Source organism: Lactuca serriola, chromosome 5, assembly GCF_051521515.1.
Source record: "Lactuca serriola cultivar US96UC23 chromosome 5, Lser_US96UC23_V15, whole genome shotgun sequence".
Classification (NCBI taxonomy): domain Eukaryota; kingdom Viridiplantae; phylum Streptophyta; class Magnoliopsida; order Asterales; family Asteraceae; genus Lactuca; species Lactuca serriola.
In genome coordinates this window covers 158,006,091-158,019,105 of record NC_136412.1, presented here as the reverse complement: position 1 = coordinate 158,019,105, position 13,015 = coordinate 158,006,091, and positions in this window count along the sequence as shown.

Here is a 13,015-nt window from a genome sequence, read left to right as displayed (position 1 = left end):
AGAACATGAAAACACTTTGTTTCAAGTGTTAAAGATCACAAGGGTTGCATCCAAGTGTTTGTAGGGCAAAACTAGAGTGTTTGGAGTTCAAGGGTAAACTCCTTTAGAGTTTACAGTTTTAATGACCATTACCCAAGGAGTTTATGGCAGTAAACTCTACTCCTTATAACCATGTGTTGTTTTGAGGATTTACAAGTATTTTGAAGCATTTCTACTTGGTGGTTTGGCCTTTGGAAGGGACTAGGGCAACAAAACACTCATTTGAGGAGTTTACGGCCTCATGGTCATTTCCCTTTGGGTTTACTACCGTACCCATATGGAAAGGGTATTGCCATGTTTTCAAGTCCTTAACTCATCAAGGTAATTGTCTAGGTTAGTTTTTTTAGGCCTAAGGAAGGAATATGGCCCAAATAAACACACTTTAGGGTGTTTACGGTTTTGGGAGATCCCCAAACTATAAACACCTAAAAATGGTGGTCTTTGGTGTTTTTGAAGGCTTAAAGACATAAAGGGAAGGTTTAAACATGTCAAGGTAATGCTTAAACATCAAACTAGGGCTAAATAAGGGACTTAGGCACACATTTTGGTGCCTTTCTTCGTGTTTACGGCCCAAGAACATTCTTGGACCGTGAACACCTTATTCCTTGTGTGTTTGGCATATTTTCTTGATGCTAACATGTAATACTAGCTTAATTAGACTAAAGGATGGAAGTACTTACTATAAGGAAGCTTGAAATATGCTAAAAGTCCAAGAACACTTAGTGTGTGTTCTTGGTGTTTTTGGAAATCTAATCGAAATACAAAAATGAATGGATGAATAGATGCACAAACACTAGATTAAGTGTTATATCAACTTGAAATGGCTAGAACACTTACAAGTTTGAAGATATTGAATTAATTCTAAGATGATACTTGAGAGGATTTTTGGAGTTTACTCTTTTGGTAAATGGGGAGTAAACACAAAATGACTAGATTTTGGGGAGTAAACTCATGCTTATGCATGAGTTTACAATTTTTGGATGATTTTTCGGCCCAAACATAAAAGTTTGGCCATGAAATTCTAAGACACGAGGTGTTTGTGGTTTTTAAAATTCAAAACCCGAGACGACACTTTCTTTCACCCGTTCGTTTAAAGAATAATATTAAAAGAATCAAACGAACTTTAAATTTGATAAAATAAGAAATAATGCCATTAACTTATAATTAGAAGTGGTTGAATTTTAGGGTTTGACCGAATGAAAATTCCGGGTTGTCACAACTAGGGTCTCGTATGGTCACCATTTGATGCTCACAGTCAATCGAAGATCCAAACCGGGCCAACCAGTCCATGCTCACTGTGACACATACATCACCTATCGCTAGCGGTACTAGATCTATCGGGAATCTGCAGCAAAAATCTCCAATACACATCCCCATAATACATCGATGGCAAAAACCACATGCTTGTCGGATATAGAAACCGTCAGTGGTCGAATCAACGCCTCGTGTCTGACACTAATGTGATGACTAAAGGATAAAGACACAAAAGATCGACTCGCACCCGAGTCAAATAACACCAAAGCAAGAATAGAACTCATAAGAAAATTACCTATATACAGCACAATATAAGCATAAACAAATCTCAAAATAATATAAATAAGGAGATATGTACTGGCAACGACATCAGGAGCTATAGGGACCTCCTCCGTGGTCAACTGAAATGCTCTCTCATGAGCCCTTGGAGGCTCCGCCTTCCCTAGCTGGCCATCAGTAACACGTAAACCAGCAGGAGCAACAGCCTGGGCTGATCCCTGGGTAAGATGGGGACACTCGGCCTTCCGATGGCACGTCTGGTTGCAATGAAAGCTAATCGAAAATCCCATGGGGAAGTCCCTCGCCACGTGCCCCTCCTTTCCATATTTGTAGCAAATCCCCGCTCGGCAAGACCACTCGTGGCTCTTGCCCCACTTACTACAAGTGCGGCACTTCTGGCCTCCAGCTCTCGAATCAACCTGCTAAGCCCGCTTTGTCATCGGATGCGACTGTACCGGTCTCCTATCCCTACCCTGCTACTCTCCCTCCTTCTTGGTCTGAATCTCCAGCTCAATCTCTCTCCTCCTGGAATTGGTCTGTAGCTCAACCAATATCCGATAAGATGAGTTCGCCACGAACTCCCGAATATCTCTCCTCAAGATGCTCAAATACCGACTCACAAATTCCTGCTCAGTGGACACGTGCTCAAGGCAGAACAACGGCCTCTCATGAAAGACCCTCATAATCTTTGTCACCGACTCTGTCTTCTGCTTGAGAGACATAAACTCCTGTGCCAAACGTTCCCTCTCCACCTGGGGAACATACTCATCTCGGAATAACTTGGTGAACCTCTTCCAAGTCACTGCAACATGATTTGCAGGGGTAAAATCAATTGTCACAAACTTCCACCAGTCCTTTGCTCCCAAGCGAAGCTGGTTCAACGTGAACCGGACTCTCAGATGTTCTGTACATGAACACATATAGAAACACCCCTCAATGTCGGAAATCCAGCCCATTGCAGCGATCGGATCCTGCATCCCATCAAACTCTGGTGGCTTCATGTTGCTGAACTCACGGAAACAACGAGTCACCTCCCTATGGTCTGGTTGCAGCTATGGCTACGGTGGCTGCAGCAACAGCAACCTCCGTAACAACAGCGTATCGCTCATCGAATGTCTCAATCAACGTGGTCTTAATGGACCCGAACATCTCCGGTATGGCCTCTCGGATAGCTGTGTCCAAGTCCTTATGAATGATCCTGCGGATCTCTACTCGTCACTGGTATCACTGCCCCCGGAGTTGTTGTGGGTAATCATCATAATGTCTCTGAAACGCAAACAAAAAATCATCAGAGACTATCTCAATACACATACAAAATTGATTACCCACCCCTACACGCTCCTTAGCATCCTAATATTCTTACTTGGGTCGCATACAGATCCAGTGTTTTCAGTAGTACGGGCCCAATACTACCTTCCACACTAACCTGTAGTCGTCTCAAGTCCTCCTCCTAGGATCCTAATTCACGGTACTCTATCCCTCACGGATCTGAACTACTCTCTTGGTAGATTCCTCAATGCTCATCTAGGTATCTCTCCTAGACTACTCAAAACTCTCTCTAAAGATTCCTACTATGTTTCTCCCTACTCAGTACACATACAGAGCAAATAGTAGATAAGATCAATCAATAGCATACCCTAGGCTAAGGCATCATGAATCAGGCAACTCTAGCCCTAATTTCTGAAGTACTTATCCTATCATCTAGCATGCACGTCTAATATCTCATAATATAAACAAATAATGGTATTTTGGGAAATCAACGTTTGAGCTCTGGCTGATTGTACACACTGCTCCGTCTCGTTTTCTCTTTAAAACTCTTACTCGTATTTAAAAAAAATCATTTATCTTTATAAAAATTTTCTTGATTCCTCAGTATCAGTCCATACATACCCGAGAGTACATCCATATCCCTCAAACCAAGTCTCCGATACCAACTTATAGCACTCTAAATTTTTAAACAAAATTTTCATTTTAAAATCACATAAAATTAGTATCACATTTTCTCAAAACCACAATGTATCAAATGTCAAAAACACGATTCAACAAAACAACTGATAATATCCTAGAATCCTTGACATAGTCTCAAACATGTATGTACAATCAAGCCGGTGACTTCCCGCGATCCTGAGAAGTACCTTAAACACATAACACACAACATGGTAAGCACGAAGCTTAGTGAGTTCCCCAAAATACCACATACAAAAATAACAAGCCTCTCATGGCTATAACTCGGCATGGACCCTCCTGTCTCATGCATCTCGGTGAGGACCCTCCAGTATTACGGCTCGTTGTTGGACCCTCCTGTCACGTATCTCAGTGAGGACCCTCCAGTCTCACAGCTCATGTTGGACGCTCCAGTCCTATATCTAAGTGAAGACCCTCCGGTCTCACAACTTGGTTTGGACCCTCCGGTCCCATCTCAGTAAAACATAGAATAATATAGCACATATCACCAAGACAAAATGCATAATATCATGTAACTCAGTATAAGCACATATGAACCTCCGATCAATAACTCAATAAGACCCTCCAGGCACACAATATTACTGCTCGGGTAAGTATAGTGAGAAGACTCGCCTCGGAAGTAAGCAAGTAGATCTAGCGCCCCACTAACAGTCTAGACTCCGCCTACATAATATAATTATCTCTAATAAGAAATTTGTAATAACCACACCGAGATGCTAAGCTAACTCCTCCACTATATCTCAAAAAGGGTGAAAAGACCATTTTACCCCTCCATGGTCTCTAAAGTCCACAGTTGACAAAACCCTAAAAGTCAACGAAAGTCAACGCTCAAGTCAACAGTCCATGTTGACTAAACTCCTCGAGTGCATCTACGCAACACGTCGAGTTCCTTTATTTTCTCAGAAGTATCGGGAAAATCCAACTCAACTTGTTGAGTTGTCTCATTAACTCGCCGAGTTGTATCGCGTTCAGTTTATCGGGGAAAACCCTAGCTGACTCGTTGCGTTGGCTCATGCACTCGTCGAGTCCCTCTAGACCAATTCTCATTCAGACGATTCTAAGCAGAAATAATGTCCCAAATTCTAGATCTAGCCTCCTAAGGCTGAAATACCACGTAAAGATCCAAGCTTTACGCCATGCATGCCATCTAGAGCTCGAAATGCCTAAAAAAGCTCTATTTAGGTTTAATGCATAGAAGCTTGTCACCAGATTGATAAAGCTTGGATCTTTGGGCTCAAAGGACTACATATGGTCTAGATCAGAAATCTCAACTCTATGGCAAACTCAAAATACTCTAGAACTCAAAGAAGGATGGAAAAAGGCCTTAAACTTTCTAGAAATGGGATCTAACCAAACAATGAGCAAGGTGGTGACCTTTTACCTTCAAACAGAAGCTAGGAATGATTGAACATCGGATCCAAAAGCTCCATCTCGGCTTAAGCCCTTCGCTCCTCAACTTTCGTCCAAAGATGCACTAAAACACACAATATTAGCCTCTCTTTCTCTCATGCAAGGTTATAGCTAGATTAGGGTTTTTTCACAGAGTGGTAGGGTGATAAGGGAGGTGGAAAAGAAGGATTAAGGTCCTTTAAATAGGACACAAACCCTGAAAATTAGGGTTTTCTCACTCAGCACCTACTCGTCGAGTTGGGGTCCTCCAACTTGTCGAGTAGACTCTAAAAATCAAGCGGCCAATTAACTCCTCTACTCGGCGAGTTAGGGCATCCAACTCGTCGAGTTTCTCTGATATTATGAAAATAAATTAATTAAATATTATATTCGGGAATGTGTCGTCTTGCTTTTTATCTGATTTTATTGATTTCATGAACATAGAGTATGTTCTGACATGCAGGAGCGTAAAGACTTCATTGAAGTGTTACCTATTTACCACCCTTAAATTCACGCGTAGATTACAAGGGAATCATGTATAAATTATATGTAATTCACATGTAAATCTCAAGTGAATCACATATGAGTTAGATGTGATTCATATGTAATTTACATATGAATCAAATATAATTCACAAGTAAATCACAAGTGATTCACATATTAATTACATGTGATTCACATGTAAATCACATATAACTCACATGTAAATCACAAAGTGAATCACATATGAGTTAAATGTGATTCATATGTAATTTACAAATAAATCACATGTAATTCACAAGTAAATCACAAGTGATTCACATATGAATTACATGTAATTCACATGTAAATCACAAGTGAATCACATATGAGTTACATGTGATTCATATGTAGTTTACATATGAATCACATGTAATTCACAAGTAAATCACAAGTGATTCACATATGAATTACATGTGATTCACATGTAATAACATATAATGCATATGTAAATATGAGTTACATGTGATTCATATGTAACTTATATATGAAGCGCATGTAAATCATAAGTGATTCACATATGAATTACATGTGATTCACATGTAATTCACAAGTGAATCACGTATGAATTACATGTGATTCACATGTAATTCGCTTGTAAACCACAAGTGAATCACATATGAACTACATGTGATTCACATATGAATCACATGTAACTCACAAGTAAATTTCATATAAATTACATGTGATTCACATATAAATCACATGTGAATAACATATGAATTACGTGTGACATCCCCAAAATCTCGGCCAGAAAAGACCGATTTTCATTTATGCTTTTAAAATAATTTCAGAGTAAATCCTTTTGATTTGAAAGAGTTGCGGAATTTGTTCTAAAAAACAAAACATGATAAAGAAATGTTTACCAAAGCATTTCATATAAGAAATGTATTTTCATTATATAATCAAAACTCGGGGTGTCATGTTCCGATACAGACCAATAAGCACAAACGATAACATTACAAGTCATTCAACCAATAAATACATATACAGACTTGTAAACAAAACAACTTGATGGTTCATCCATCTTATGCCCTTGCACCACTTCCTGTAACACAAATAAAACTGAGTGGGCCAGGCTTGGGAGCCTGGTGAGCATATAGGGTTTTCAACCCACAACGGATAATTATATTTAATTCCACCAACCAACAATAACCCAATTACCCATTCCCGTTATTCTCACTTTATGTCCCTAAAATAACTAACACAAGGGACCTAGTCTAAGACTATTTCATCGGGGCGACAACACATGCTTCGGGGGTTCCTCAGCAATATAAGTCAAATAAGGCAACCATGAGAGGGATGTAGTACAGCGAATGAACACCCAAGTTCATTAACACCTACAGGTGGCGAGCCTGCTAATGTTCCACATCACTGTCTAGAAAAGTCCGTGGTCGTCATCTAAACTCAACTAGATGACTAAATCAAACAACAACGAGGCCTCTCATCTGTTTATTACACACCAACTATCTACCCATGTTCTACCCAACATATTAGTAGGTAAAAATATACATTTTTATACATAGTTTAAAAAAAACTTTATAGCATGCTTTAATCAATACATACTCCACATAACAGATGAGGCACACACACATAACACGTATTTCATAGAGAAATAATTAGATCTATAAGATAGAAGAAAGTGAATACACATTCACACATATAAACAACAATATACTTAATACACTCAAACCATACTTGTATTATTATCATGTTTATGAAAGGTAGTATACACTCACTTGATCAGAAGAGGATCGGATAGCACTACGGCTTGCAGAAGTAGTAATCCTCAGCAGATCTGGAAGATCTTCACAAAAACCGGACTCCTCGCGGGCAGAGCTTCGGCTCGGGAATCGCACTTCTCGGGATCTTCGGGATCTCGGGACTTGCTTCGGGACTCGGGAATATTACCAGGGCTTCGGGGTACTTATGGCACGCAAATAGAGGCAAAACGGGAGAGAGAAGAGAGAAAAAGAGCAATTGAGTCGGCTGCCCTCGCATCCTATTTATACGAGGCTGGAGCCTCGGAGTATGCAGGGCGTACGGCCTTACGCGGGGCGTACTGGTCCGAAATCGTCATGGCGTTCGTCATCCGAATCACTTGAGTGCGAGGTGCATCATGCTTCGCGGTACGCTGGGCGTACGCCAGTACGCTGGGCGTATTTCGGATCAGATCGATGACTACTCTTCGGATAATGCCGGCTTTTATAATTAAATTTAAATATTAATTATTTAATAAACTTCGGAAATTCATATCTTCTTCATACGAACTCAGTTTTCGACGTTCTTTATATCCACGTGAAGGTGAGACTACCCTCTACAACTTTCGTTTAGACTTCGTCAGCTAATTTTAACTTTATTTTTATTATTTAATTTTAATAGGCCGGGACAGAAAAACTTCGTTATAAATTCATAACTTCTTCGTTTGACGTCTGTTCTCGCCTAACTTTTCATTGCTTCGATACCAACAACGAGATCTTCGATTCTCGTTTAGATTGCTTCGGCTAAAAACCGCTCGATCTCAAATCGAGTATATCAGGCTGCATATCGCTAAGTCGAAACTTCAATCAATCATAACTTCCTCATACAAAGTCAGATTTGGGCGTTCTATATATATTTGGAAACCTCGTTTCAACTACTACAACATTATCCAAAGATATCAAGTTTATTTTACACTTAAATCTTGACGATTATTTTTATTCTTAATTAATCAAACCACATAATTAAGCAATTAAGCACAAAACACATAATACTCAAACAATACACTCTTATTATTTCAAAACGGGTTACAAAGGTTAACCTAGACTATTACATTGCTAAAAACGGCAAGCCCGGAAACACAGGCGTTACAATTCTCTCCACCTTTGAATGATTCCGTCCCCGGAATCACACATCAACAAACAAATGCGGATAGCGACTCAACATGTCACTCTCCGTCTCCCAGGTGAGATTCGGCCCATTCTGTGTTTCCATCGGACAAGCACTAACCCAACCATCTTGTGTCGCAACTTCTCAGTCTTTCGGTCAACAATTGCCTCTGGTTCTTCAATCAACCTTTTGTTCTCATCAATTCTCAATTCAGAAATTGGAATTATATCAGGAACTTCTCCCGTGAACTTTCTCAAATAACACACATGAAAAGTGTTGTGAATTCCATTCAGTTCTTCGGGCAATTCGAGCTTGTAAGCTTGGTTCCCAATCCTCTGAAGAACTTTAAACGGTCCAATAAACCTTGGACTCAACTTTCCCCTTTTACCAAATCTTATAAGTCCCTTCCACGGCGAGACTTTAAGCAAAACCGAATCTCCAATTTCAAAAGTCATCGGTCTTCGTTTCTTGTCAGCATAGCTCTTTTGACGATCCTGAGCTGCTAACATTCTTTCCCTAATTATTTTCAACTTTTCAGCAGTTTGATGAACCATCTCCGGTCCCATAAACTGCTTTTGCCCAGCCTCAAGCCAACAAGACGGCGTACGACACTTCTGTCCATACAAAGCTTGATAAGGTGCCATCTTAATGCTCGAGTGAAAACTATTATTATAGGAAAAATCTACCAATGGTAAATGTTCATCCCAATTACCTAGGAATTCCAAGGTACATGCTCTTAGCATATCTTCAAGTGTTTGTATCGTTCTTTCACTCTGACCATCAGTATGCGGATGGTAAGCTGTACTTAAACACAACTTGGTACCCATTTCCTCTTGTAGACTTTTCCAAAACCTTGAGGTGAAACGGCTATCACGATCTGATACAATCGTTAACGGAACACCGTGAAGCCTCACAATTTCCTTTACGTAAGAATTCACAAGCTTTTCCATAGACCATTTCTCCTTGGCTACTATGAAATGCGCACTCTTAGTGAATCGATCAACGACCACCCAAATCATGTCGTGACCATTCTTTGTTCTGGGCAGTTTAGTGACAAAATCCATCGCAATGTCTTCCCACTTACCCATAGGCGCAGGAAATGGTTCTAAACTCCCGTACGGTTTCTGATGTTGTGTCTTTACTCTCGCACAAGTCACACACTCAGCCACATACTTTGCAACATCAAGCTTCATCGTCGGCCACCAGTAGTAAGGTTTCAGGTCCATATACATTTTAGTGCTACCGGGATGAATCGAGTACATGGTCTTGTGAACTTCTTCCATTAGAAGATCTCTGATTCCTCCTGTCTTAGGTATCCAAATCCGATCTTGGAACATCTTCAGTCCATGACTGTTTACACCGAACACCAACGTTTTGCCTAAACGTTCCTCCTTTCGGTCATTCTTTTCAGAAGCTTCCTCTTGAGCTTTCTTTATACTTTCCACAATGGTCGAGACAACTTCAATTCTCAACGCTCTTGGCCTTTTCCTTTCAAGATTGACTTTCCGACTGAGAGCATCAGCAACAACATTAGCTTTACCAGGATGGTAAAGTATCTCACAGTCGTAGTCCTTGGGTAACTCCAACCAGCGTCGTTGCCTCATATTCAATTCTTTCTGATTAAAGAGATATTGGAGACTCTTATGATCAATAAAAAGTTTGCACTTCGTGACATAGAGGTAATGCCTCCATATTTTCAGAGCGAAAACTACCGCTGCCAACTCCAATTCATGAGTCGGTTAATTCTTTTCATGCTCCTTCAGCTGTCGAGACGCATATGCTATCACCTTTTCTCTTTGGGTTAAAACACAACCCAATCCAACACCAGACGCATCGCTATAAACAGCGAAGTCTTCAACTCCATCGGGTAGAGAAAGTATTGGTGCCTCGCATAGCTTCTTCTTTAGCTCCTCGAATGCTTCTTTATGCTTATCACTCCAATCATAAGTAGCTCCTTTGTGGGTCAAAGCTGTTAATGGAGTAGCAATCGAAGAAAAACCTTGGATAAACCTTCGATAATATCCGGCTAATCATAAAAAGCTTCGGACCTCCGTGGGACTTTTCGGTTGTTCCCACTTCATCACAACTTCAATCTTTGCTGGATCAACCATTATCCCTTCTTGGTTGACCACGTGACCCAAGAATTGGACTTCACGAATCCAAAAATCACATTTGGAGAACTTTGCATACAGCTTCTCATGCTTCAAAACTTCTAACACTTCTCGCAAGTGTCTGTCATGCTCCTCCTGGCTTTTCGAGTAAATCAGAATGTCGTCTATGAACACTATCACGGATTTATCAAGGAACGGATTACAAACCCTATTCATTAAATCCATGAATGCTGCTGGAGCATTGGTTAGTCCAAACGACATAACCAAGAAATCGTAGTGTCCATATCTAGTTCTGAATGCAGTCTTCTCGATATCTTGCTCTCTTACTTTTAGCTGATGATATCTTGACCTAAGATTGATCTTCGAGAAATAGCTCGAACCTTGCAATTGATCAAACAGGTCATCAATCCTTGGCAACAGATATCTATTCTTTATTTTTGCCTTGTTCAGCTCTCTGTAATCGATGCACATTCTCATACTTCCATCTTTCTTCTTCACGAATAACACCGGAGCTCCCCAGGGCGATGAACTAGGTCTAATGAAACCTTTGTCTAATATCTCCTAAAGTTGCATCATCAGCTCCTTCATCTCCGTCGGTGCTAATCGATAAGGTGCTTTTGCTATTGGCGTGGTTCCTGGTAAGAAGTCTATTCTGAACTCCACTTGTCTGTCAGGTGGTAATCTAGGAAGATCTTCGGGAAATACTTCCGGATAATCACACACCACTGGAATACTCTGCATCACCTTCTTTTCCTTCTTAGCATTGATCACGAATGCTAAATATGATGTACATCCCTTGGTCAAACACTTCCCGGCTTTCATTAGGGAAATGATTCCAGAATTTACTCTCCGTTTGTCCCCGTACACCATAAATGAATCTTTCCTAGGCGGGTTTACTTTAACTATCTTCTTCTTACATAATATTTCGACATCATTGGCGCTAAGCCAATCCATTCCCAACACGATGTCGAAACCATTAAGTTCGATAGGCAATAATTCCTCGTGAAACTTATTCCCATTAAGGTCGATTAAAATGTTTTTCATACGATGGCTAACAGGTACAAACTTGCCACTAGCAACTTCGACTAATAAAGCATTATCTAGTCTATCAATAGGCAAAGCTAGCTTTCTACCAAACTCATGCGAAATAAAGGAGTAGTTGGCTCCAAAATCAAACAAAATTTGAGCAGGTAATTCGTTTACGGGAAAGGTACCTGAAGCGACATCAGCTTCATCTCTCGCGGCCTCAAGTGTCATCTGGAAGGCTCTCGCCTTCGGCTTTGGTGGAATGTTGGGCCTAGCTGCCTCCTTCTTCTTCGGACAGTCTTTCAAAATGTGCCCCTCTTCATTACAACCAAAACACATCCTTTTGTTGTTCGAACACTCATTGGAAAAATGTCCAACCTTTCCACACTTGTAGCAGGTTACATCCTCGCTACATTTCCCAAAGTGCTTTTTCTTACACTTATCACACCATTTCGCTTCGCCTCCTTTTCCTCCAAACTTTTTCGAATCAGATTTCGAAAATTTGCCTTGCTTACCAGAACCAGATGTTCCCTCAAACTTTCTCTTCTCACCAACCTCAACCTTGTCGGTGATTCTCACCTTAATCATGTTCTCAACAGACTTGGCAGCCCAGATAGCTGCCTCTAGAGTATGTGCCTGACGTACTGGCACCTCGTACTCCCATGGGAGTCCCTTCGCATACCGGTCCACCTTTGTCAGCTCGTCTGGGACGATACGCAAGGTAAACTCCATCTTATCGGTGAAGTTATTGGTGTATTCATCAACTGACATGCTGCCTTTCGTCAATGTCAGAAACTTGTTCTCTAGTTCCAACAGATTTTGAATCGAGCAGAACTTGCGCTTGAACTGCGCCAAGAACTCTGTCCATGTCAATTGCAGTGGCTCATTAGGGCTCAAAGTCTTCCCTAGAGTGTTCCACCAACGAACGGCTCCACCTCGGAATTGACGCACTACATAGATAGTCTGCAATTTGCCTCTGCAGCCACAAGTCATGAAGGCCAATTCCATTTCTGAGATCCAATCCATAACTCCAATTGGATCCTCCTTTCCATTGAAGGTCGATGGTTTGCAAGTTAGAAAGTCCTTGTACTTGCATCCCATTCCATCATTCCTTCCATCATGGTTGTTTTTCCTAACTATCGGTGGGTTGGCTTGACCAACAGACCCACTGAAGTTTCCACCTTCCGAGTGCCCTTCATTTAATTCGGGCTCTTCCACACGAATTGACAGTTCTTCACGATTATGTTGAAGCAACCGCCTAGTTTCATCCATCTGATGATCCAACATTGTTTGAATCATCATTTGCACACCAGCCATGGTTATTGGCTCAGGTGCTGCTGCTACGATAGGTATTTGCTCAATCACTGGTGGTTGATTCCTGTTTTCATCAGCATTCCCAACTCCACTTCTTGTTCTCACCATTTTTGATCTATACACCGAATAAGGTGAAATTAGATCCTCAATCACGATAGATATTCAAATCAACCTTATCACTCCGAAACGTTTACATGCTAGTTCTAATATCGTAGACGTACGCTTAGAATCCTACACACATAAGGTTTCTA